The sequence below is a fragment of the Sus scrofa genome, chromosome 11, assembly GCF_054392235.1.
Source record: "Sus scrofa isolate SSC_HxYL_T2T_F1_AM1 chromosome 11, Sscrofa_HxYL_maternal_Yorkshire_Landrace_v2.0, whole genome shotgun sequence".
Lineage (NCBI taxonomy): Eukaryota > Metazoa > Chordata > Mammalia > Artiodactyla > Suidae > Sus > Sus scrofa.
Window position 1 is genome coordinate 20,667,397 of NC_139393.1, and position 24,949 is coordinate 20,692,345.

General features: G+C 40.1%; 1 long non-coding RNA gene across 1 annotated transcript in view; it reads right to left on the reverse strand.

Annotated features, from left to right (window-relative positions):
* Positions 1-24,949, reverse strand: part of LOC106505291 (uncharacterized) — a 400,457-nt gene that overhangs the window by 60,610 nt on the left and 314,898 nt on the right. The window contains exons 3-5 of the long non-coding RNA XR_014819487.1: positions 17,001-17,096; positions 7,639-7,726; positions 6,276-6,492 (exon numbers count right to left, since the gene is read on the reverse strand). This is a non-coding gene — a long non-coding RNA (uncharacterized LOC106505291). The remainder of the gene's footprint in view (positions 1-6,275; positions 6,493-7,638; positions 7,727-17,000; positions 17,097-24,949) is intronic.

Genomic DNA, 24,949 nt, shown 5'->3' on the forward strand with positions numbered 1-24,949 from the left:
GCCCCCACAGACCCACATAGGCTTGTGTCCTCCACCAGCTGGCAAGCCACTGCTATGGGCAAGTGCCAACCTATAACTTCCAGCAAGGTTCTTAGCCACCAGCAGTCTGCTCCTCTGAGAGTTAAACTCTCTCCATCCAGGTCTGAATCTCAGGGATGAGGATAGAGCATCCTTTAAATTCCTAATATCTTTCCTCGCCCTAAGCCCTAGAGGTAGTACCTGCCATCTATATTTGCTACTTTGTACCCCCTTGAATCCTTTTTTACCCATCTTAGTTATTAACTACTTTTTTTTTTTTTTTGTCTTTTTGCCATTTCTTGGGCCGCTCCCACGGCATATGGAGGTTCCCAGGCTAGGGGTCTAATCAGAGCTGTAGCTGCCAGCCTATGCTAGAGCCACAGCAACGCGGGATCTGAGCTGCATCTGCAACCTACACCATAGCTCATGGCAACGCTGGACTGTTAACCCACTGAGCAAGGGCAGGGATAGAACCCGCAACCTCATGGTTCCTAGTCAGATTCGTTGACCACTGCGCCACGATGGGAATTCCAGTTATTAACTACTTTCATTTTTTTTATTTTTTATTTTTTGTCTTTTTGTATTTTCTAGGGCTGCACCCATGGCATATGGAGGTTCCCAGGCTAGGGGTCGAATCGGAGCTGTAGCAACCAGCCTACACTAGAGCCACAGCAATGCGTAATCTAAGCCGAGTTTGCAACCTACACCACAGCTCACAGCAACGCTGGATCCTTAACACACTGAGCGAGGCCAAGGATCGAACCCACAACCTCACGGTTCCTAGTCAGATTTGCTAACCACTGAACCACAACAGGAATTCCATTAACTATTTTTAAATCATTAATTCTTTTGGAGTGGGGTACCATGCCCACAGCATGTAGAATTCTTGGGCCAGGGATTGAACCCACATCACAGCAGTTACAATGTTCAATTCTAAACAGGCTGAGCCGCCAGGGAGCTCCAGCTGAGTAATTCTTTATATTAAAGTTTCCCTGTCCAAGTATGGAGGTACCTCAGAAAACAAAATATAGAACTACCATATGATCCCACTCCTGGGCATCTATCCACACAAAACTTTCACTGAAAAAGATGCATGCACAGCTGTGTTCATTGAAGCACTATTTACAATGGTCAAGACATGGGAACAACCTAAATTTTGATTGACAAATGAGTGGATTAAGAACATGTGGTACATATACACAATGGAATACTACTCAGCCATAAAAAAGAACAAAATAATGCCATTTGCAGCAACATGGATGGAACTAGAGATTCTCATACTAAGAATTCTTATACTAAGATTCTCATACTAAGTAAGCAGAAGGAGAAAGACAAACACCGTATGATATCACTTATATCTGGAATCTAAATATGGCATAAATGAACCTATCAACAGAAAAAAAACTCATGGACTTGGAAAACAGACTTGTGGTTGCCAAGGGGGAGGTGGAGGGACAGGGATGGACTGGGACTTTGGGGTTGGGAGATGCAAACTATTACATTTGGAGTGGATTGGCAATGAGATCCTTCTGTGTAGCACAGAGAACTGTACCCAGTCACTTGTGATGGTACATGATGGAGGAAAATGTAAGAAAAAGAATGTTTGTATATGTGTAACTGGATCACTTTACAGCAAAAATTGACAGAACATTTTAAGTCAACAATAATTTTTTTTTAAATCAATAAAGTCATAAAAAGTTTTCCCTATTCAAATTACTGGAGTAGTTTCTGTCTCTTGATGAGATCTTGCCTGATTAACTATGTGATTCCACTTATATGAAGCTCAAAATCAGGCAAAACTGGAATTCCTACTGTGGCATAATGAGATCAGTGGCACCTCTGCAGCACCAGGATGCAGGTTTGATTCCCAGCCTGGCACAGTAGGTTGCCAGAGGTTGCAAGTGTGGCTCAGATCTGATCCCTGGCCCAGGAACTCTGTATGCTGTTGGGCAGCCAAAATAGAAAAAAATAAAGAAATAAAGAAATCAGGCAAAACTAACCTGCTTGGATAGTGGTTACCTCTGGAAAAGTTATTGACTGGGATGGTCATAAGGGAGCTTTCTAGGGGTGCTGGGAATATTTTATCTTAACCTGGCTAATAGTTTTATGAGTGTACATACCTATAAAAATTGATTAACCTTTATCATTAAGATTTGTACACTTCATCTATATTAATTATTCCTCAATGCTAACAGTCAGAAAAAAAATCTACATTACAAGCTAGAAGAGGAGGGAAAGAGATGGATTACAAAGAACACTCTTTACAGGTGAACCAACCTCCCTTAAGCAGTTTCCCAGTAGTACCATACTGCTGGTACCATGGATACCTTGGGCCTGAACAAATCCACATGCCCATAACTAGCTGCAAATAAGGTGAGTGACAGTATTCCTAGCTCAAAACTAGGGCCCTATTAGCTAAGGGGGAAGGAGAGAATGGATGCTGGTATAGGCAACTGATAGTCTCTGCCACAACAGGCACTACATTAAATTTGCTATTTATTCAGTAACAGCCATGGGATTAAGCCCTGGCAGTGCAGCTATAAACTAAACTGGCAGGGTCCCTGCCACCATGGAGCTTACATTCTAGCACCTGGCTCTTAGCAGACTCACCAAAAATGTTTGTTGAATAAATATGTGGATGATAAGAGAATGAATGAATTGATGAATACTACTTGTTTCAATGGGAATAAATTACTTTGGGAAGGACAACCACAGCTATCATCTTGAAAAGATGGGAAGAAGTGAATTATCTTCAAAAGGCTGGTAGGCCTGATACCTCATAGAAGAAAAGTTGTTGAAAGCTATAAATCACCCCCAAAGAAGTGACCAGAGCTGGAGTCCCTCTCCTGGGAGAACAGATCAAGGTCTCACCTCTTCCAAAGCCCAGTTGGAGTTTAAGATCTCCCAAAGAAATGGGTTCAAATATAATCACTAAGGAAGGGCACCAACTAAAAAGCTCATGAACAAATTTCTAGGAAAATACATGCTGCGCCTGAGAGATAAGGAAGCATTTATAAACCAAAGGCTTGTCAGGGAACAGTGTATCTCAGTTGAGGTATTCCAACCTCAAGCTTAGGTTTGGAGGCAGCAGGCTCTGTGTCTTTTTCCTTTTTCAGCCCCCACCCCCCCCCCACCCCTGACACTTTCGGGGCTCTTATTACTGGGCAGCACACACAGACACAAAACTCCTTTTGTTTGTTTGTTTTCGCTTTTGCTTTTTAGGGCCATACCTGTGACACATGGAAGTTCCCAGGCTAGAGGTCAAATCAGAGCTGCAGCAACATGGGATCTGAGCCACCTCTGCAACCTACACTGAAGTTTGCAGCAACACTAGATCCTTAACCCACTGAGCGAGGCCAGGATTGAACCTGTGTCTTCATGAATACTAGTTGAGTTCGTTTCCACTGAGCCACAACAGGATCTCCCAAAACTCATTTGGAGAGCGGAATTGGACAAGACCCCCGACCTGTCTTACCAGCAAGACAGGAAGACTATCACAGGGTGTGGGTTTGAGGATCACTAGGGAGGACAGAGAGGAGGCTGAATTTGGAGCAGGAATGTTCACAAGATGATGGAAGGAGACAGAATCACAATCCTTTCAAGGGTCAGGAGCACATAACTCAAGAGAAAAGCCTGGGTAGTAGGTATCTCAAAGGGCATTATCATGGGAATACATTGACTCTGGCTACTACATTCTTTTATAGTGGCATTAAAATCCTCTACTGGGCTGGTTTTTCTAAATTAGAGAGTTTCATTAAAAAAAAATAGCCCAGGGGGGCAGTGCTGCTGCTTCCTTGCTGTATAACTATGAGCAATGATCTCTCCAGACCCAAGTTTCATTGGCCACGAAGTAGAAGACTACAGTACCTAACATGTGAGTAGGCACCAAAAAAAAGAAAAGAAAGAAAATACATTCCTTGGAGAATAATTAAACTTTATCTGCCAGAGAGGCACTCTTCCTGAAAGGAGCGTTTACATGAATCATAAATCATAAATTATGTTGCTATTTCCCATCTGGAAATCAGAAGTTTTAATAGGCAGTAGCTATTTAACAGGTGCCTTGCATATAATTTTTATTCAAGCCAGACCTTCTGTGGGTTTAGTCAGTTCATTTTATAATGAGATGGAAATGTTCCTGTAATGATGCTCAACGCTAATGGAAGGATTTGTAATAGGATGCTATGGTATAAAGAATTCTGAATCATGCTTCTATGTATTTATTTATTCACTTATTTACACCTACCCTGACTCATTCTAAAAAAAGAATGTGAGGTAATTCACAGCAGAACCACAATAACATGATAAAGTATAAATAAAAGGGGGGGGGGAAGGACCAGGGCAAAGATAAATTAGAAGAGTGGGTCATGACATGAAAGAAAAGGAAATAATGTATTTTGTTAGAGATTACACAGTTGCTATAATTTACTTCTGATTTTTTTCTGAGGTTTTTTTCTGAAACGACGACGAAGAAAGAGATGAGATGGATGGGAAGAAAGAGATGGACATAGTTACAGAGTTATTATTACCTAAAGGGAAAAAATAAAACCATACTATTTCCCGAGAAGGGTCAGGAGTACAATGATCTGAATTATAGAATGAATTGTATCATCTTGGGTAGCCAGCCAATGTTTCTGGGTATCTCTGAGTCTATAAAATGAGGAGTTGGAGAGATTGACCAGGTGACTGAGTTTTAGCTAATGATGTGAGAGGAAGTGATATGTGTCCCTTTCAGAGGAAACCTTGCATGGGTAACCTCCTTTGTCTTTCCTGTAGCAAGCTGTCAGTCATTTCTCAGAGATTCCCAGGTTGAGTTCTGTGGGAATCTGACTCTGAGCTGAATGTTTATTAGGAAATGCCTGGGGACCAATACCCGTGGAAGGTAAGGAAAAAGCAGGATGGGGCAGAAGGCAAGTTAAGCTGTGAAACTGGGCTGATGCCAGTGTTGGCTGACCCCAGGGGATCTCAGGAGCTAAACTGGTCCTATAGTGTTGACTCGGGTAGAACCAAAATGGCTAGTATGCCCACTTCCCTCAACCCTGGGCTGTGGGCCACTCTAGAAAGTGGGTCTGGTCACTTGACATCTGAAAACAAGTCCTTTGAAGGAGAGCAGGGTGGTACAGCTCCATGTCTATAAGACAGGATGGCCTTCAAAGTCACAAGCTAAACCTGGCCAAGTCCACCAGGGCATCCCTACTCTCCACTCTGGTACACTGACCCATTTTACGTTATCTGTTACAATATAACTTATCTGTTACGATAGCTAGTATTGTGTTATTTAAAAATACACACACACACAATCTTTAGACATGCCCAATCCTTGGATAAAAGACCAAGTCTATAGTGTCTATGTACTAGAATGGATATTCCTTCCTCATTAGATTGAGAATTGATGTAGAATCTGAACAGAGCTGTGAAGTTGACAGAACTTGTCTTCGTGGCCTCAGCTTCTGTTCTGCGACAGTCCCATCTTCCCACACCCACCATCAGCCATTCTCCAGCTGACTTCAATAAATCACATTTGTACCTTCATGTTCTTCACACTTACTTTCTTTTGAAAACTTTCTTTTATTGTCTTCATACACTCTTCACTACTTCTAATAAAAGTTACAGTGAGTTTTCTTCCCCTGGGGAAAATGCATTCTTAACCCCAAAATAAAGGGATATAACCATTACATGGACTTTCTCACATACACTGAGGGAGATAAAGAAAATGTGGGGATATTGGGAATCCAACCAAACTACCAGGAGGAAATAGAGCTGTTATTTAAGTTTAGCCCTCTCATCAGCTGCATGGATCCAAGGCGGAATCCCCTATGGCCTAAGGCTATATGAGACGAGGAATTACATGTGGTCAATTCATAAGAACTATCCATGTTTTTTCCATTTTTTAAAGCTTTACTGACGTCTTGTTGATTTACAATGTTGTGATAATTTCTGTCGTACAACATGGTGAGTCAGTTGTATATTTACATATATTGACTCTTTTTCATAGTCTTTTCCCACTTAGATTATCATAGAATATTGGGCAGAGGTCCCTGTGCTTTAGAGCAGGTCCCTGATGGCCAGAGACTGCATATACCACAGTGTGCAGATGCCAGTCCCAGCCCCCAGTCCATCCCTCCCGCCACCAAGGAACCATCCATAGTTATCTCAGTGGAGTCTTGTAGGAATTCTCAAGTCATCTCTTTGTGCTCTCCTGCTGGGATCCCCTCATCACTGTGGCTATTGCCCAAGAAGCCTTGTGAAGCCTGTCTTACCTCTGAAGTCACACAGAGGAGGAGGCTGCCTTCGTGGTGGTGATGCCGTCTCCGTGAGCTGACCAATGGCCTGGAGGTGTGGAGCGCACTCTCCCAGTGCTCTCTGGGTGGGAGCTGCTCTTCCAGACAGAAGGATGGAGAAAGATCCTCCCACAATACAGTCAGATTCCCAAGTGAACTCTACTGTTTTAACTTTACATCAAAAAAAAAAAAAAACCTGTAAAAACAGCACCTCATTAGAAGCCACAGGGATTTCGAGTACAGCCCCCCTCTCAGTAGGGGTCAGCTCTCAATTCTTGGAATCGAGTCAGTCGGGCAGGGCCACGATAGGTACCCACTCTCTGGGAGAGATGCCAGGCTCTCTTCCTCCCCTCATTCTGTCGGCACGCAGTATCCTCCCATTCTCATTTCACTGAAAACTCTCATTCAAGTCGACTCTGACTCCTGGCAGCAGCCTGGCTAGTTCATGTCCAAACACATTGAAATCCCACTTTAGAATTAGGTTGGGACTTTCACTATATGTACAATGCAAATCCTAAAACATAGGGTAGTAATAACAATAGTATCAATAGAATAACAGCTAACGTTGAGTGAGGGCTCTGTCCCAATCTCTGTGCTCCGAGCTGCTTAAGCATTTTCTGATTTAACTACTATCAGAAAATGCAAAAGATAGTCTTTTTCACCATAAAAAAAGTAAACTAAGGTACAGAGAGTTAAGGTGTCTAAATGCACAGATCTAGGTATTTGTTGAGCCCAGATATGAACCCCAAACCTTAAGTTTACAACTGCTGTCCTCTGCAGTTAGATGTGACGAATTGACCTTCAAGCGAGCACGTCCTGCTTACAGAATTTCAGTATTCGTTTCATTAAATGTGGTTGCCCAGAATGTGTACAGCTTGGCCAACCCTTCAGATTTTGTACTATTTTAAAAAGATATGACAATAAGAATGTGTACAGCTTGGCTAACCCTTCAGATTTTATACTATTTTAAAAAGATATGAAAATAGAACCCCACAAAGCTCAAGTACTCAGGAAATCTACCCTGAGCAGAACGTCCTCCTAGAAAGATTGCCGTGCGATTAAAATTACCCATGTCCACCCTTTCGCTGAATCTGAACATCATTTAGACTCAAAGGCTTTTGAGTCTCCAGAAGACCCTAATACAGAGGTCAGGCCACTGTGTAGAGAAGACATGTCTATTTCTGGAGGACATCAGGAGACAAGAGGATAGGAAAGTAATAGGGAGGATTGGGTAACCGAGAGGGGGAAGTGTCCAAAACAAACTTCATTGTCTGGCTCAAGGTAAACCCTGATCCTGGATATACATCAGACATCTCATAGTTCTCACCTATGTGGAGCTTACCCTATCCAGCAGCCTCTTCTAACTCCCAAGCTATGTGCCATCTCTGCTGTTTGGTCCCTCTTCCTTCATGCTGTTTGCTCTCTTCTTCCTGGAATGTGACAGTATTAGTCAGTTTTTGCTATAGCAATAAACAGCCCTCAAAATCAATGGCTTATGCAACAAATGTTTATTTCTCATTCACAATCCATGAGGGTTACATGTTGGTTATGGATTGGCTGGGCTCCATGCATCTTCTCATTTTGGGATCCATGATGATTAGCTGCCATCTGGCCCCTGCTGTTCTCACGGTGAAGGACAGAAACAAAAGAAACAGAGCCATTTCAGGCATCATTAAAGCTTTGGTTCAATATGGTCTTTGTTATGCCTGCTAATAATCCATGAGCTGAAGCCAGGGCCAACGCCACATGGAGCTAGAGCATGGCAGCAGGAGTGGTGGTTGGGCGTGGTAAAGGTGGGGGCAGAATGAGACATTTTGAACAAATAATAAGACCTACACTAACAGGGTCTCCTCTGATTTCCATCACCATGTCTACACACAGGTCATGGTTCTTCTCTGCCTCACCCTCTCAAAATGCTATGTGCTCTAGACTTCTGTCCTGCTGCTCTTTCCTTTCCCTCCGTGTTTTCCTTGAGCCAGCCTGTCCACATCCATGGTACCAGCTACCAATACCCTCACTTCTATAGATTTAGCACCATTTCTCTCCTTCATTTCAGGCACATATTTTCCCTATATGTTGAATACCTCTACCTAATGATCCCTCCAGGACCACAAACTCAAGTGATGCCAATACTGTTTAAGGACCTATTCTGATAGTCTCTAAATTTGTGACCCTCTATGCTCCACGTTACCTGCTACAACTACTAGTTCTACTATATGCTAATCTTTACAAATTCTTGACTCTTCTTTCTCTTCTTCTCCATAAATTCAAGCAACACAACAGCCTCCTCCATAAATTCAAGCATCACAATGGTTCCTCATCCTGACATCCTGGTCCATGTTCTCATTATCCTATCAGCAGTGAACCCCTGTAATAGGCTTCCAACTGGCCTCCCCGTCCCCAGCCTCCCAATTTCAGTTCTGCTTCCTGGAGATCCATTTCCTTCCTCAGATCTTTTGAAGTCATCTTCCTAAAACATGAAATATGCATGATCTTTTCCAGGTGATGCCTTTTCCATCAGCCTTCCATCAGACCCTGTTGGAACCACAGGAGCCCACGAAGGCACCTTATGAACTAACAGGGGAAAAGAGTAGGAATTTGTTCCTTCCCTCCTCTTTTTTTCCCCTCCCTCTTCTTAATTTAACCACAGAAGCTGTATTTTTTGGGTAGGCATCCTGTACTATTTGAAAGAAGGATTCCCATAATGGCAAACCAACAGATAAGCACAAGTACATTGACAACCCCTCACCTGTAGGTTATAAGCAAATTTCTTAAAGACGTCTACTTTATAGTTGGGCTTCAGCCTCCTTTTCTAACTACACCTTCTGCCATTTGTTTTTCCCAAATTCTACCCTGTTTACACTCTCCCCACCAGGACACCAGCCACACTGAAATATGCAATGCAGTTCTCTTGGCCAGAGGTATTCTCGCCTTTTCTTCAATTCTCCCAAAACAAATTCTGTCCTGAACTTTGACCCAACATTAAACAAAGCCATCTCTAATTTCCCATTTCCATCACAACCAGCCCAAGCACTTAGCTGTCCTCTCTTTGATTCTTGTAAAATCCTTTTAAATAGCACCCTTTATTCTGCATTATTATTTGTTTATTTGCTATGTCTGTCTTCCCCAGTAGTGGGGAGTTTCTTAAAGGTCAGGCTGTGTCTTTCTTATCCTTATATTCTTGGTGCCCTGAACAGTGTCTGATACAGAGCAAGTACTCAACCAATATTTATAATGTGACTGAATTAAATCATTGATGGGAAAACACCCCATCCTTAAGCAGAGCCCCAGAAAACATTAGTTGCTTTTTGGAGTCTCTAGTGGGCATTTGTCCATTTGCCATGGTCAAGATCTCTAAGCTTCTGAATTCCCTTTTGTGTTTGGAGTTTCTTTTCACAAAGAAAGCCAGAAATTGGCTTTCCTTGCCTCTCTTTCAGTTAAGATATGGGCATGACATCCTGAATCTACCCAGCATATGACCCTTCATGAAATTGAGTCAGAAGAAATAAATGTTAGAAAACATGGTTTCATCATGGGTGAGAGGGTGGCTGAGGTACCTATCTTAAGAATAGAAGTAGTGGGGCTGCTCATATCTTCTCCAGCATCATGGGAAGGTACTGGAGCAAAAATAATAAGAGATGTTCCCTCATGTTGCACCCATAGGTGTTTAATATTCTTCATAACCATACCATGTCCTGCATATCACATAAAATTCATCAACAACAAAATCTAGTTCCAAAAGGTCCTTCCTCGTCCCCCACTGCAATGTCTCTCAGAATTCTTCATCCTCTTTTCTGGTCCCATATCCCTCTTCCTAATTTCTAAAGTCTTTCCATGGAGGTTTTGGGAATTCATGGTCCAGGGTCAGCAAAATCGTCCCCATCTTCTCTATGGTTGTCTATATATTCTCCATTCCGGTCTTGTAAAAGGCTGGATTTTCCCTGAGGCAGTGCTTCCTCTTCCGCTCTCTCCCATACTCCTGCTACCTTAGGGCCTAGAAGTAGTACTGATGTCTTCCTTGTTCCTCACGTGTTCCTGACCACCGTCTCTCCTTATTCCTAGACCATCCCAGCCTGGCAACTCATGCCATTAGATTATAACACCTACTGCCACAGTCATTAACACATCATCAGGTCATTCCTCTCGTATACTGAAGATTTCAAACCTAGCTCACCCATCACTTTCTCTTGTCATAATTTCAGGTGGTTTTAACACACACATGTACCATTCTCCCATTCCCATGACCTCAGAATTTATTTTCTTTTTTTTCTTTCTTTCTTTCTTTTTTTTTTTTTTTTTGTCTTTTTAGGGCCACACCCTCGGCATATGGCAGTTTGCAGACTGGGGGTCTAATCAGAGATGAAGATGTTGGCTTACACCACAGCCACAGCAATGCCAGATCCAAGCCTCATTTGTGTGCAACCTATACCATAGCTCCTGGCAATGTCGGGCGCTTAACACACGGAGCAAGGCCAGGGATCAAACCTGCGTCCTCATGGATACTAGTTGGGTTCATTAACTGCTGAGCTGGAATGGGAACTCCCTGAATTTCTTAACCTCTTCCAGTAATCCCATCTTCCATCCAGGCTTAGCCACCCACTCCCATTATTACACCATAGATATATACATATTTTTAAATCAACAATAGCATATTCTCCATTACTTTATTTTAAGCATCTTGCTCTTCAACCACCACATTCTATCTTTCTGGCTTGTCCTAAGATCCCCATTTTTTTAACCTACCCAAGCCCTTAACCCATTGATCTTACTGCATTTCACTGTTCCACAATCCAAAATGTCTTCATTTCTCCATTTTCCCTGTTTTGAGTCTATAGTCTATCATTGTAGTCACCCCCAGCACACACCCTCAATGCCTTTCTCTTTCTATCTCCATTGTATTCTCCTTGCACCATCCAGTTAAATCAGAAAATTAGCTTGGGCAGGTGGGCATGGCTGGAGAAGGACATAGGGTCATGCCAACTTCCTTTAAATCCATGGCCACTCACTTTAAGTGGGCCTTAGGGGATTCCCAGATATCCTCCTATTTTTCCTGAGTTCTTTCATTCACCTACTCTCCAGGCATCTAGTTCACACACTTCCTCTCAATAGATGTCCAGTATCTCCTCCTTACCATCACTCAGTTGATAACGACACTTCTATGTCACTGGTAAGATGTAATTATTAAAAGGGGCTTCTTGGAGTTCCCGTTGTGGCGCAGTGGTTAACGAATCCGACTAGGAACCATGAGGTTGCGGGTTCGATCCCTGCCCTTGCTCAGTGGGTTGGGGACCCGGTGTTGCCATGAGCTGTGGTGTAGGTTGCAGACACGGCTTGGATCCCGCGTTGCTGTGGCTCTTGTGCAGGCCAGGGGCTACAGCTCCGATTCGACCCCTAGCCTGGGAACCTCCATATGCCGCAGGAGTGGCCCAAAGAAATAGCAAAAAGACCAAAAAAAAAGGGGGGGGGCTTCCACACATGACTAGCCTAACATGTGCCCACCCACCTGCACCTCTAACTGGGTCCTCACCTTCTGTTCTCTTTGTACTGATTTGCAAAGTGAAGGCTGTACTGCTGATCTTCATGGTGTTTGGGCTTCAGACCATCTTGCAGAGAAAACTGACTGATGTGTAAGGATGAAAGGCTGAGGCAAAAAAGAATCATCTAGATATCTTTGGTCCAGTGCTTCTCTCTAAAGTTCTGAGAACAACTCAACTTATCCATAAAATGTAGTAAAAACAATTTTTCTAGAAAAGTGCTTGTAATCCCTCCTCCCTACTTCCTTGTTTCTCTTTCACTCCTGCCTAACTTGCCTTTGACTGTAATCTCTTCTTCTTAGCTCCCCACTCCGTGCTGGATCCGTGGTCTTTAGTGCTCCCTCTAGCCCCCTTGGAATTAGTATACTTCCCTCTAGACATGAGCTGTTCAATCAAGTAGCCACTAACCCCAGGTGGTTATTTAAATTAAAATTAATTAAAAGCCAGTACAATTAAAATTTCAGTTCTTCAGCAGCACCAGTCACATTTCAAGTGGCTAGTTATTAATTATTGGACAATACAGGGTGGTATAAACATTTCCATCATTGCAGAAAATTCTATTGCACAGGACCCCACTCCTAGAATCCTGATATTTTAATATGCCTACTCTTCAGCCTTTGCCTCAGATTATAATTCCCATTGCAGCCCCAGATCCTGGAACCTAATACTGGATCAACTCCTGGTCACCACATGGTAGCAATTAAATCATCCCAAATCTGCTCTCAGATCTGTATTTGCATGAAGACTGGTGATGATGTTAAAGGCATAGGTTGCTGGACAAAAGTGAGAAAGGATGATTGTAAGTAAACTTGAAAGGATAAAAAGCACCAAGGTTAGAAAGTAGTAAGTACTAGTGAGGAGTTCCTATTGTGGCTCAGCAGTAATGAACCCGACTAGCATCCGTGAAGATACGGGTTTGATCCCTGATCTCACTCAGTGGGTTAAGGATCCAGCACGGCTGTGGTGTAGGTGGCAGATGTGGCTCGGATCTGGCATTGTTGTGGTTGTGGTGTAGGCCAGTGGCTACAGCTCCAATTTGATCCCTCACCTGGGAACCACCATATGCCACAGGTGTGGCCCTAAAATAAGAGTAAGTGCTGGTGAAACTATGCAGGTAATAAAAACTTTGGAAGGAAAGAGACCAATCAAGGGAAGAAAACAGGCAGGACCACAGGACATTTTGCATCTTTGTCATCACACAAGGGAATTGGGAATCCGGCTTGGTAGAATCAGTTTTATTTACATCTGGATGGTGCAGAGCCTGCTGACTGTGCTATGGCAGTAAGATCCCTACTTTATGGAAGCAGTATTGTTGTGGGCAGGGGTAACTAAAGGCATGGGTACTCCCTGGGCAAAGGTCTGGGTAGTAGTTTTGACTAGGTTCATGCACCTAACCAAGTCACAAAAGGGAAGATGATGATTAATATATAACAAGAAGAACTCCTTCCTGGTCTAGAGAGAGAACTCCTGGGTAGTGCTTAGAATTCCTGCTTAGAAAGAAAACTAAGATGCTTGAGATCCAGGCTGGGAGAAGATGGAGTGTTCCCTCTCTGGAGGAGCACCAACATGGGTTTCAGAGTGAGGTGGCTTCACCTTATATTGTTCTCCGTGACACATAACATCCCCTGAGAGGGCAGGGTTTGAAGGACCCTGGAACAGAACAGAGGTGCAAATGGAGAGATTTGATTATTTTCCAAGAAACAAGGTCTTAAGTGGTGGACTTGGATTTTAATTATAGACTCTGACTCATCATGGAGGATATGGAGGGTGGGCCTTGGTGATTCTGACTTCCTGAAATCATTTCATAAAATCTACTCCTAATTGGTAGACTATACTCCTCTCCCAACTCCCAGAGAGAGAGAGAGAGAGAGGGGAGATCAACAATTTTGCTGGCCCCTGAAATCACTCTCCTAGTGGATATTCTAAAAAAGCAAGTCATCAGAGGCCATTAAATGGTCCTGTTGGCTTCCAATTCAAGCAACAAGGTTTCAATAAAGTTGAATTTTTATATCATCTCCAGCGTCAAATCAGTAGATTAAATGCTACAAGTAGAATTTGAACTATTAAAAAATCTATAAGAAATGTGGCTAGGTCTTTACATGAAATAAGTTAGAAATTCATTTCAACATGGTGGACAAGCTGTTCTTGCTCTGGGCCAATATCTCTAATCTGCAAAATTTATTCTTGAGACATGGGGATACAAAGGCAAAAGAAAGAAGAAGGGGAAAAAATCTTAGGCCTTAACATCTTAACGTCTTCAATGTTCCATAAGACTCAGTTCTTTTACTTTGGAAACCTGGCAAGAAACTATTGATTTTCCCAGAAACAAGCAAGGGTCAGCTAATTCCTTCAGGCAATTAATGGCTTGTTATTTAAAATTTCTCAAGGACTGATCATGCATTTGTTCTACAGACCCCTTTCCAGTAGTTGAGCACTGGATAAAGGACAAAACACAGAGGAGACAGAAGAGAGGTGGAAACATTAGTTGGGCCAAAGACCTGGGTATGTGTCTGGGCTGGTTTGTGTGGATGAGGTAGGAGTATTATTATGCTCACCCCTGTCCTCACTATCTGCTCTCAGGGTGGACTTCCTAAACTTTGAGGAACCATTTGAGTGGCAATGAATAGCATAAATCTGCCATACACGAAGCATCTACTAAGAAAACAGTGCGCTAGCTTTTTCACATGCGTGATTTTATAAATGGTTTTCAATAATCCTGAGGGGCAAGTATTACTTTTTATTCCAAATTTTCAGATGCAGAAAACTGAGGTTAAATGTCCAAGTTTGCACAGCTTTATAGAGTAGACCTAGATTCAAACCCAGGTTTTTAATTTGAAGTCAGTGTTATTTCATGGGAACTAGAATTGTCCTAATTGTAAACAACATACACATTAACCATCTCTTCTGAATAATTTTAATTTCTACCAAATCCCACCCAGAAGAGCTCTCTAAAGTACATACTTTTAACCATGCTCTTTTTTTGAAAGAATCAACATAGTGAAAATGACTATACTACCCAAGGCAGTCTACAGATAAAGTACAATCCCTATCAAATTACCAACGGCTTTTTTTTCCCTTTCACAGATCTAGAAGAAAATAAATTAAATTTGTGTGAAAACATAAAAGACTGCAAATATCCAAAGCAATCTTGAGAAAGAAAAATGGAGCTGGAGGAAATCAGTCTCCCTGACCTCAGACTATACCACAAAGCTACAGTCATCAAAACAGTGTGGTACTGGCACAAAAACAGAAATATAGATCAATGGAACAGGATATAAAGCCCTGAAATAAACACATGTACTTATGGTCAACTGATCTATGACAAGGAGGCAAGAATATATAATGGAGAAAAGACAGTCTCTTCAATAAGTGGTGCTGGGAAAACTGGACATATACATGTAAGAGAATGAAATTAGAGCATTCTCTTACACCATACACAAGCATAAACTCAAAATGAACTAAAGACTTAAATATAACCCTGGATGCTACAGAACTCTTAGAGGAAAGCATAGGTGGAACACTCTGATATAAATCACAGCAATTTCTTTTTGGATCCACCTCCTAATGAAAATAAAAACAAAAATAAACAAATTGTACTGAATTAGACTTAAAAGCCTTTGCACATCAAAGGAAACCATTCAAAAAATGAAAAGACAATCCACCAAATGGGAGAAAATGTTTACAAATGAAGCAACAACAAAGGATTGATCTCCAAAACATACAACTATCTCATGCAGCTTTATATTAAAAAAGAAAAAAAAACCCACTCAAAAAATGGTCAGGAGATCTAAATAGACATTTTCCCAAAGAAGACAGATGGCCAAAAAAAAACAAAAACAAAAACAAAAAACAAACATGAAAAGATGCTGAAAATCACTGATTATTAGAGAAGGGCAAATCAAAACTACAATGAGGTATCACCTTGCACCATCAGAATAGCCATTATCAAAAAGCCTACAAACAATAAATGCTGGAGAGGGTATGGAGAAAAGGGGACCCTCCTACACTGTTAGTGGGAATGCGAATTGGCACAACCACTATGGAGAACAAAAAAACTAAATATAGAACTACCATATGATCCAGCAATCCCACTCTTAGGCATCTATCCAGAGAAAACCATAATTCAAAAAGATACATGCACTGCAATGTCCACTTCAGCACTATTTACAACAGCCAAGACATGGAAACAAACTAAATGTCCATCAACAAAGGAATGGATAAAGAAGATATAGTGTATATATATAATGGAATATTACTCAGCCATAAAATAGAACAAAATAATGCCACTTGCAGGAACATGAATGGACCAAGAGATAATCACACTATGTGAAGTTAAGTCCAACAGAGGAAGACACACATCATATGAGATCACTAATATGTGGAACCTAATAAAAATTACACAAAAGAATTTATTCATAAAACAGGCTCAAATATTTCTTATGGTTACCAAAGGGGAAACACGGGGGGGGAGGGAAAAATCAGGAGGTTGGGATTGACATATACATCCTATTATACATTAGATAAGTAAAAAGGACCTGCTGCATAGCACAGCGAAATCTATTCATTACTCTGTAATAACCTCCATGGGAAAAGAATCTGAAAAAGAACAGACATGTATATATCTGATTCGCTTTGTTATACACCTGAAACAAACACAACATTGTACATCAGCTATACTCTAATAAAATGAAAAATGAAAAATAAAGCATATGCTTTTATATATTTGCATATAATGTGAAAATTTCCCAGAAATTTATGTAAAGAGAGAAAAATGGAGAACCAAATAGAATAGTACACTGTACTAGATGGCAGGAACATTCAGTATTCCTGGACACCTGCCAAGCTGTCTCCAAAAATCACAAGATTTCTTAGCCAGGTTGATAGACTTTCCAGATATGCAGAAATCAACTGAATAGAAACCCAAATATTTCACTCATAAGGATGTAAAAGCAAATGCATGAAGTGGCAATTGCAGAGTTCAGGATCTGGAAACATCAAGATACACTGCTCAGCACTTAGAATCTATAGACTCTACTCTAAGTGTTGCAAGAGGGTGTCTTACAAGCATCCCTTCTGAGAGTGGCAATGTGACCTAAGCCATAAGTGATCCAAGAGAAAGTAACTAGACATTCCGCGTGTTTCTTAGGCCAAAGTGGGACCTCTAAGTTACCTTCAGTGAAAGAATGTTTGCAGAAGATCTCACACCAATTGCCTGCTCTTCAGCAAATTTTCCTGGGTCTGTCTCACAGGAAGTAGAAAACATCTCCTGAGAAAACAGAGGGAAATACATCTGATGACTCAATAACTTTTCATCATTTCCTCCAGCTAAATAGTTCAAAAGACTGCTTGCTATTATTCTTAGCCGCTGGGATGTAACTTCCTCCTCTGTGTTTTCATCACAGGTGGTGACTGCCGGGAAGAAAAGTTGTTAAAAAATAACTTGTCACAAGCTAATGCATGACTCAAGCATGGAAAGCTCTCTGAAGTGAAGTTCTGGAAACAGAAAAATCTTCACTTGGGAAAGGCATTTACCTGCAGATTCACAAAGATGTGACCCAGTATTAGCTGAATGCCTAATATATAATAGACATTTTATAAATATTATTTAACTCACAGCAGCCATAGAGATAATTACTGTTATCTTCACTTTACATGTGAGAAAGCTAAACTAGGAGTGTTTTAAAGACATTGCTAAGATCCCTAGCCAAGGAGTACAGAAATGTCTTTTTTTTTTTTTTTTTTTTTTTGGTCTTTTTAGGGCTGCACCTGAAGCATATGGAGGTTCCCAGTCTAGGGGCCTAATTAGAGCTGTAGCTGCTGACCTAAACCACAGCCACAGCACCACGGGATCCTTAACCCACTGAGCAAGGCCAGGGATTGAACCCGCAACCTCACAGTTCCTAGTCGGATTTGTTTCCGGAACTCTGCCAGAAATGTCTATTTAAATTTTTTTTTGTCTTTTTGCCATTTTTTGGGCTGCTCCTCCAGCATATGGAGGTTCCCAGGCTAAGAGTTGAATGGGAGCCATAGCTGCTGCCCTACATCACAGCCACAGCAACGTGGGATCCGAGCCACATTTGCAACCTCCACCACAATTCAGAGCAACACCGGATCCTTAACCCACTGAGCAAGGCCAAGGATGGAACCTGCAACCTCATGGTTCCTAGTCGAATTCGTTAACCACTGAGCCACAACAGGAACTCCTGTTTAAATGTTTTATTGAAGTACAGTTATATACATAAACTGCACTCCAATTATGTATACAGCCCATGAATTGGTAGATGTGTATATAGCCTAGAGTTAACACCTAGCTCAAGATAGAGTTTCCCCAGGGCAGAAAGTTCCTTATTGCCTTTTTCTATTTGATGTGCTCTTCAGAGGTAATATCTATTCTAACATCTGTAATCATAGATTAATTACACTTATTCTTGAACATCACATGAAGGTAGCATGACTGGTCAGTCTAGTTTGCTGATACTGAGGGGATTCCCAGATGTGGACTTTTCAATGCTAAAATCAGGCAGCTGTTCATCCTATAAATAGAATCATGCAATAGATTCTTGCGTCTAGTTTCTTTTGCACAGCAGAACATCTGTGAGGTTCATCCAGGCTGTTGAGTGTAGCAAGATTTTTTTTTTAACTGTTGGATATTATCCCATGGTATGACGATTTCATAATTTATGTATACATTATCATTTAAGTTGCACATTTGTGTTGCTTCTAGTTCTTTTGCCTTTGTAAATAAAGCTAAGAACATCCTCATATGAGTCTTTTTGTAGATAAAATTACTCCATTCTCCTGAAGGTAGAATTTCTAGGTCATAGGGTAAATGTGAATTTAGCTTTAGTGATACCTCCAAAGTTTTCCAAAATAGTTGAACCAATTTATACTCCTACAAGCATTTTTAAAGAGTTTTAGTTGCTCCACATCATCGCCAACATTTGCTATGCCAATATTTTTAATTTTGGTCATTTTTGCAATATGGTAGACTACTAATGTAATAAAAATAGACTACTATTCAGGATGCCCAAACTTCTAGAAGGTAATAAATGAGAAAATCTAGGTGACCTTGACTTTAGCGATGAATTTTTAGGTACAACACCAAAAGCTGGATCCATATAAGAAAAAAATAGATAAATTAGACTTTATTAAAAAATACTGTGAGAAAATATAGGCAAAATACATATCTGATAATGATCATGTGTCCAAAATATACAGAGAATTCTTAAAACTCAACAATAAGAACACACTCAAATGAAAGATGGACAAAATATCTAAATAAACACCTCACCAAAGAAGATATACAGATGGCAAATGAGTATATGAAAAGATGTTCAATATTTAGTATTAGGGAATTGCAAAGTAAAGCAAAAATAAGATACTAATACAAGCCTATTAAATGACTAAAAATTTGGGAGGGAGATGACATCAATTCCTGGCAAGGATGTAGAGCACCAAGAACTGTCATGCTAGTGAGAATGCAAAATAATACAGCAACTTTGGACAACAATTTGACATATTGTCACAAAGCTAAGCATAGTTTTATCATACAGTCCAGCAATTGTCCTCCTAGGGGTTTATGCAGATTTAGTAACAACCATACAAAAGCTAGCACATGAATATTTCTTGTGACTTTATTCATAATCACCAAATGCCACCAACATGTCTCCACATGAGAAAGGATAAACCAATTATAGTTCATCCACAATAGGGAATATTATTCAGTGATAAAAAGAAATGACCTATCAACCCATAAAGAGACATGGAGGAATCTTAAATGCATACTTCTAAGTGAAAGAAGCCAACCTAATAAGGTATATACTGTGTGATTCCAATATATGACATTCAGGAAAATAAAACTATAAGACAATTAAAAAGATCAGTGGTTTCCAGGGATTCTGGGGGAAGGGAGGAATAAAAAGGCATTAGGGGATTTTTATTGGTGGTGGAACTATTCTGTATGATACTGCAATGGTAGGTGTGTACATGACCTTATGCATTTGCCAAAACCCAAGAACAAACTTTTATATGCAATTTTTAAAAATTCTGCTAATCAGTTAGAAGGTTGGAGGATCCCTGAAGGAACACAGACTGTAACAAGAGAATGTAATTGTATTATAAATGTGTGAAACAGCCTCAGTGAAGAGGGTAGGGGGAAAAGGTGCTGATTTAAGTAACTTCGGAAATGAAATGGATGCTCTGTACTCTCGTAGATAAAATTATTTCCCATGAGATTACAAATGAAGAATTCTGATACTGCCATACCCATACATGGGAAGTGAACAAATAAGTAAACTGATGGCGGATGGTGACACTCAAGTTTCTCACTGTTGGAGTGGGAGGGTACAGAGAAGCAAAAGTCCAAAACTAATGATCCATGTGGTGATGGATTAGAATTAGAGACGTCACTAAGAACTCATTTTAAGTTTAATATAGATATGGTTACATAAAGAAATATTTATAGACATATATATACACATGTGTTTCATATATTTTTTTTTTCTTTGTTCTATCTGCTGAGAGGCTCTAAAGGAAATACCACCACAGTCACAACACCCAGATCTTTGTTCTCAATACCCTTTCTCCAATAAAAGGACCCAAGGAACCTTGGAGAAGTTGCTGATTTTAGGGCTAGAGAAGGAAATATATATGATAAGCATCTTATCATTCCAGAAAGTAAGGAATAGCTTGTTAAAAAAATTAAAATAATAACAACAACAACAAAAAAAGAACAGGAAAAATGACCCCACACCACTGATGGAAATATGTCAAAGGAGCACAGGAGCCAGATGAATGGACTCCCAATGATGAAAGATGGACAATTTGAGGAATAAAACAAAGCAGTACTGGACCCAAAGTATAAAATAGCTATTTATGAGCCAATTCTGATATAAATACATGATAAATTAATCAGTGGGAAAGAAGAGACAATTCTCCTATACTGAAGAATTAGAAATAAATTATGTAGATACACCACACTTCAGAGGAGAAGAATAATTGCCTTCTCCGAAAGTGTGGGCTGCACATAATGACTTCCTTCCAAAGAGCACAGCATGAAAGTGGGGAATAGAGAGTTATTCTATAGTGGAGAAACCTGACAAAGACTATGTCTAATGTGATGAAAATATCATTTTATCTTTGTAATCTTTCTCCCCCAAACCCATTACATCGATCTAATCATAAGAAAAACATCAGATTTTCAAAATTCAAATAGAGGATTATACTACAATATACCTGACGAGACTCCTAAAAACTGGTAAAGTCATCAAAAAACAAAAATCTGAGAAACTTTCATCACCAAGAGGTGCCTAAGGAGACATGAAGATGAAACTTAATGTAGTCTCCTTGATGGGATCCTGGGACAGAAAAATGACATTTGGGAAAAACTAAGGAAATAGAAGTAAACTGTAGACTTTCACTGAAATTACATATCAGTGTTGGTTCATTACTTATAACAAATATACAATAATAATGTGAAACGTAGATATTGGAAACTCTAGGGAAGTATATGGGAACTCTGAATTATATACTAAATTTTTATGTAAATCTTAACTTTTCTAAAAAATAACACCTATTATTTTTTTTAAATGCATACATGTAGACGCAGGTCAATGCCAGGTTATTCCTTCCTGTGTTCAGGTTTCTAAGTATTAGAGTTTCAAGCCTCATTGGCTAAGAGCTGGTCCTTTCATTCACCACAAAGATACTCACTTTGTGGATTCTAGAAAAACGTTACAGACGGCTTCAGGCAAGAGCATGCATTAGACTGAACAAGTGGCCCAGTATGTTTTGGGATATACAATCCTTAGGGCATGAAGTCATACTGCTCTTTTCACAAGATGGACTTAGCTGTGGGAAACTAGGTTAGAAAGCAAAGTGGATGAAACCACAGGAAAGCCAGGTGCTGCAAGAGGATTAATATTAAAAATATGCAAGATCCATAATGTATATTTCAATCATAGTGATGTTAATTCTGAACATCTAGAACATGCTTATAAAAAACAAACATCCATTAGGTTCCTCCTGGATTACTCTAGTAATTAATGCATGATAGCACAATTCAGGTGACTTCTTAAACCTCTGAGGTGTTTTTGAGTAAACCAATTTTTCATGAATATCACAGAGGTAAATGTCATGTTCCTAATATAGACGCTTTAGATCTCAAACTCAGAACAGTTTTAGCAACTATTTCTTTTTTTAAATTTAATTTTATTGGCATATAGTTCATTTACAATATTATATTGTAACATCTACATCAAAGTCATACATATAAATATATCCATTCTTTTTTCCCATATAGGTTATTACAAACTATTGAGCATATTTTCCTGTGATATACAGTAGGTTCTTGTTATTTATTTATTTTGCTTCTTAGGCTGCACCCATGGCATATGGAGGTTCCCAGGCTAGGGGTCCAGTCATAGCTACAGCTGCCAGCCTATGCCATGGCCACAGCAATGCAGGATATGAGCTGCATCTGCGACCTACACCACACCTACACTGAGCAAGGCCAGGGATTGAACCCACAACGTCATGGTTTCTAGTCGGATTCATTTCCATTGCATCATGATGGGAACTCCAGTAGGTTATTGTTAATCATCTATTTTATACAGTGAGTTTATGTATTATTCCCCCCTCCCAATTCTTACCTCCCCCCAGTGGTTTCACCTATGGTAACCCTAAGATTGGTTTTGAAATCTGTCAAGTTTGTTTATGTTTTTTTTTTCTCTGTCTTTTCAGATTTTTTTTTAAATATTTTATTTTCCCACTGTACAGCAAGGGGGTCAGGTTATCCTTACATGTATACATTACAATTACAGTTTTTCCCCCACCCTTTCTTCTGCTGCAACATGAGTATCTAGACAAAGTTCTCAATGCTATTCAGCAGGATCTCCTTGTAAATCTATTCTAAGTTGTGTCTGATAAGCCCAAGCTCCCGATCCCTCCCACTCCCTCCCCCTCCCATCAGGCAGCCACAAGTCTCTTCTCCAAGTCCATGATTTTCTTTTCTGAGATGTTCATTTGTGCTGGATATTAGATTCCAGTTATAAGTGATATCATATGGTATTTGTCTTTGTCTTTCTGGCTCATTTCACTCAGTATGAGATTCTCTAGCTCCATCCATGTTGCTGCAAATGGCATTATGTCATTCTTTTTTATGGCTGAGTAGTATTCCATTGTGTATATATACCACCTCTTCCGAATCCAATCATCTGTTGATGGACATTTGGGTTGTTTCCATGTCCTGGCTATTGTGAATAGTGCTGCAATGAACATGCGGGTGCACGTGTCTCTTTTAAGTAGAGTTTTGTCCGGATAGATGCCCAAGAGTGGGATTGTGGGGTCATATGGAAGTTCTATGTATAGATTTCTAAGGTATCTCCAAACTGTTCTCCATAGTGGCTGTAGCAGTTTACATTCCCACCAACAGTGCAGGAGGGTTCCCTTTTCTCCACAGCCCCTCCAGCACTTGTTATTTGTGGATTTATTAATGATGGCCATTCTGACTGGGTGTGAGGTGATATCTCATGGTAGTTTTGATTTGCATTTCTCTTATAATCAGCGATGTTGAGCATTTTTTTATGTGTTTGTTGGCCATCTGTATATCTTCTTTGGAGAAATGTCTATTCAGGTCTTTCGCCCATTTTTCCATTGATTGATTGGCTTTTTTGCTGTTGGGTTGTGTAAGTTGTTTATATATTCTAGAGATTAAGCCCTTGTCAGTTGCATCATTTGAAACTGTTTTCTCCCATTCTGTAAGTTGTCTTTTTGTTTTCTTTTGGGTTTCCTTTGCTGTGCAAAAGCTTTTCAGTTTGATGAGGTCCATAGGTTTATTTTTGCTCTAATTTCTATTGCTTTGGGAGACTGCCCTGAGAAAATATTCATGATGTTGATGTCAGAGAGTGTTTTGCCTATGTTTTCTTCTAGGAGTTTGATGGTGTCCTGTCGTATATTTAAGTCTTTCAGCCATTTGGAGTTTATTTTTGTGCATGGTGTGAGGGTGTGTTCTAGTTTCATTGCTTTGCATGCAGCTGTCCAGGTTTCCCAGCAATGCTTGCTGAATAGACTTTCTTTTTCCCATTTTATGTTCTTACCTCCCTTGTCAAAGATTAATTGACCATAGGTGTCAGGGTTTATTTCTGGGTTCTCTATTCTGTTCCATTGGTCTGTCTGTCTGTTTTGATACCAGTACCACACTGTTTTGATGATTGTGGCTTTGTAGTATTTCTTGAAGTCTGGGAGAGTGATGCCTCCTGCTTGGTTTTTGTTTCTCAGGATTGCTTTGGCGATTCTGGGTCTTTTGTGGTTCCATATAAATGTTTGGATTGTTTGTTCTACTTCTATGAAAAGTGTCATGGGTAATTTGATAGGGATTGCATTGAATCTGTAGATTGCTTTGGGTAGGATGGCCATTTTCACAATATTGATTTTTCCAATCCATGAACATGGAATATCTTTCCATTTCTTTACATCTTCTTTGATTTCTTTGACTAAAGTTTTATAGTTCTTGGCATATAAGTCCTTTACTTCCTTGGTCAGGTGTATTCCGAGGTATTTGATTTTGTGAGGTGCAATTTTAAAAGGTATCGTATTTTTGTATTCCTTTTCTAATATTTCATTGCTGGTATACAGAAATGCAACTGACTTCTGAATGTTAATCTTATAGCCTGCTACTTTGCTGAATTTATTAATCAGTTCAAGCAGTTTTTGGGTTGAGTCCTTAGGGTTTTCTTTGTATAGTATCATGTCATCAGCATACAGCGACAGTTTTATCTCTTCTCTTCCTATATGGATGCCTTTTATTTCTTTTGTTTATCTAATTGCTGTGGCTAGGACTTTCAAAACTATGTTCAAGAGCAGTGGTGAGAGTGGGCATCCCTGTCTTGTTCCAGATTTGAGTGAGAAGGCTTTCAGTTTTTCCCCATTGAGTATTATATTTGCTGTGGGTTTATCATAAATGGCTTTGAGTATAGAGAAAATTAATAAAACCAAGAGCTGGTTCTTTGAAAAGGTAAACAAAATTGACAAACCCCTGGCCAGACTCACTAAAAAGAGGAGAGAAAGAACCCAAATAACCAAAATTATAAATGAGAAAGGAGAAATCACAACGGATACAGC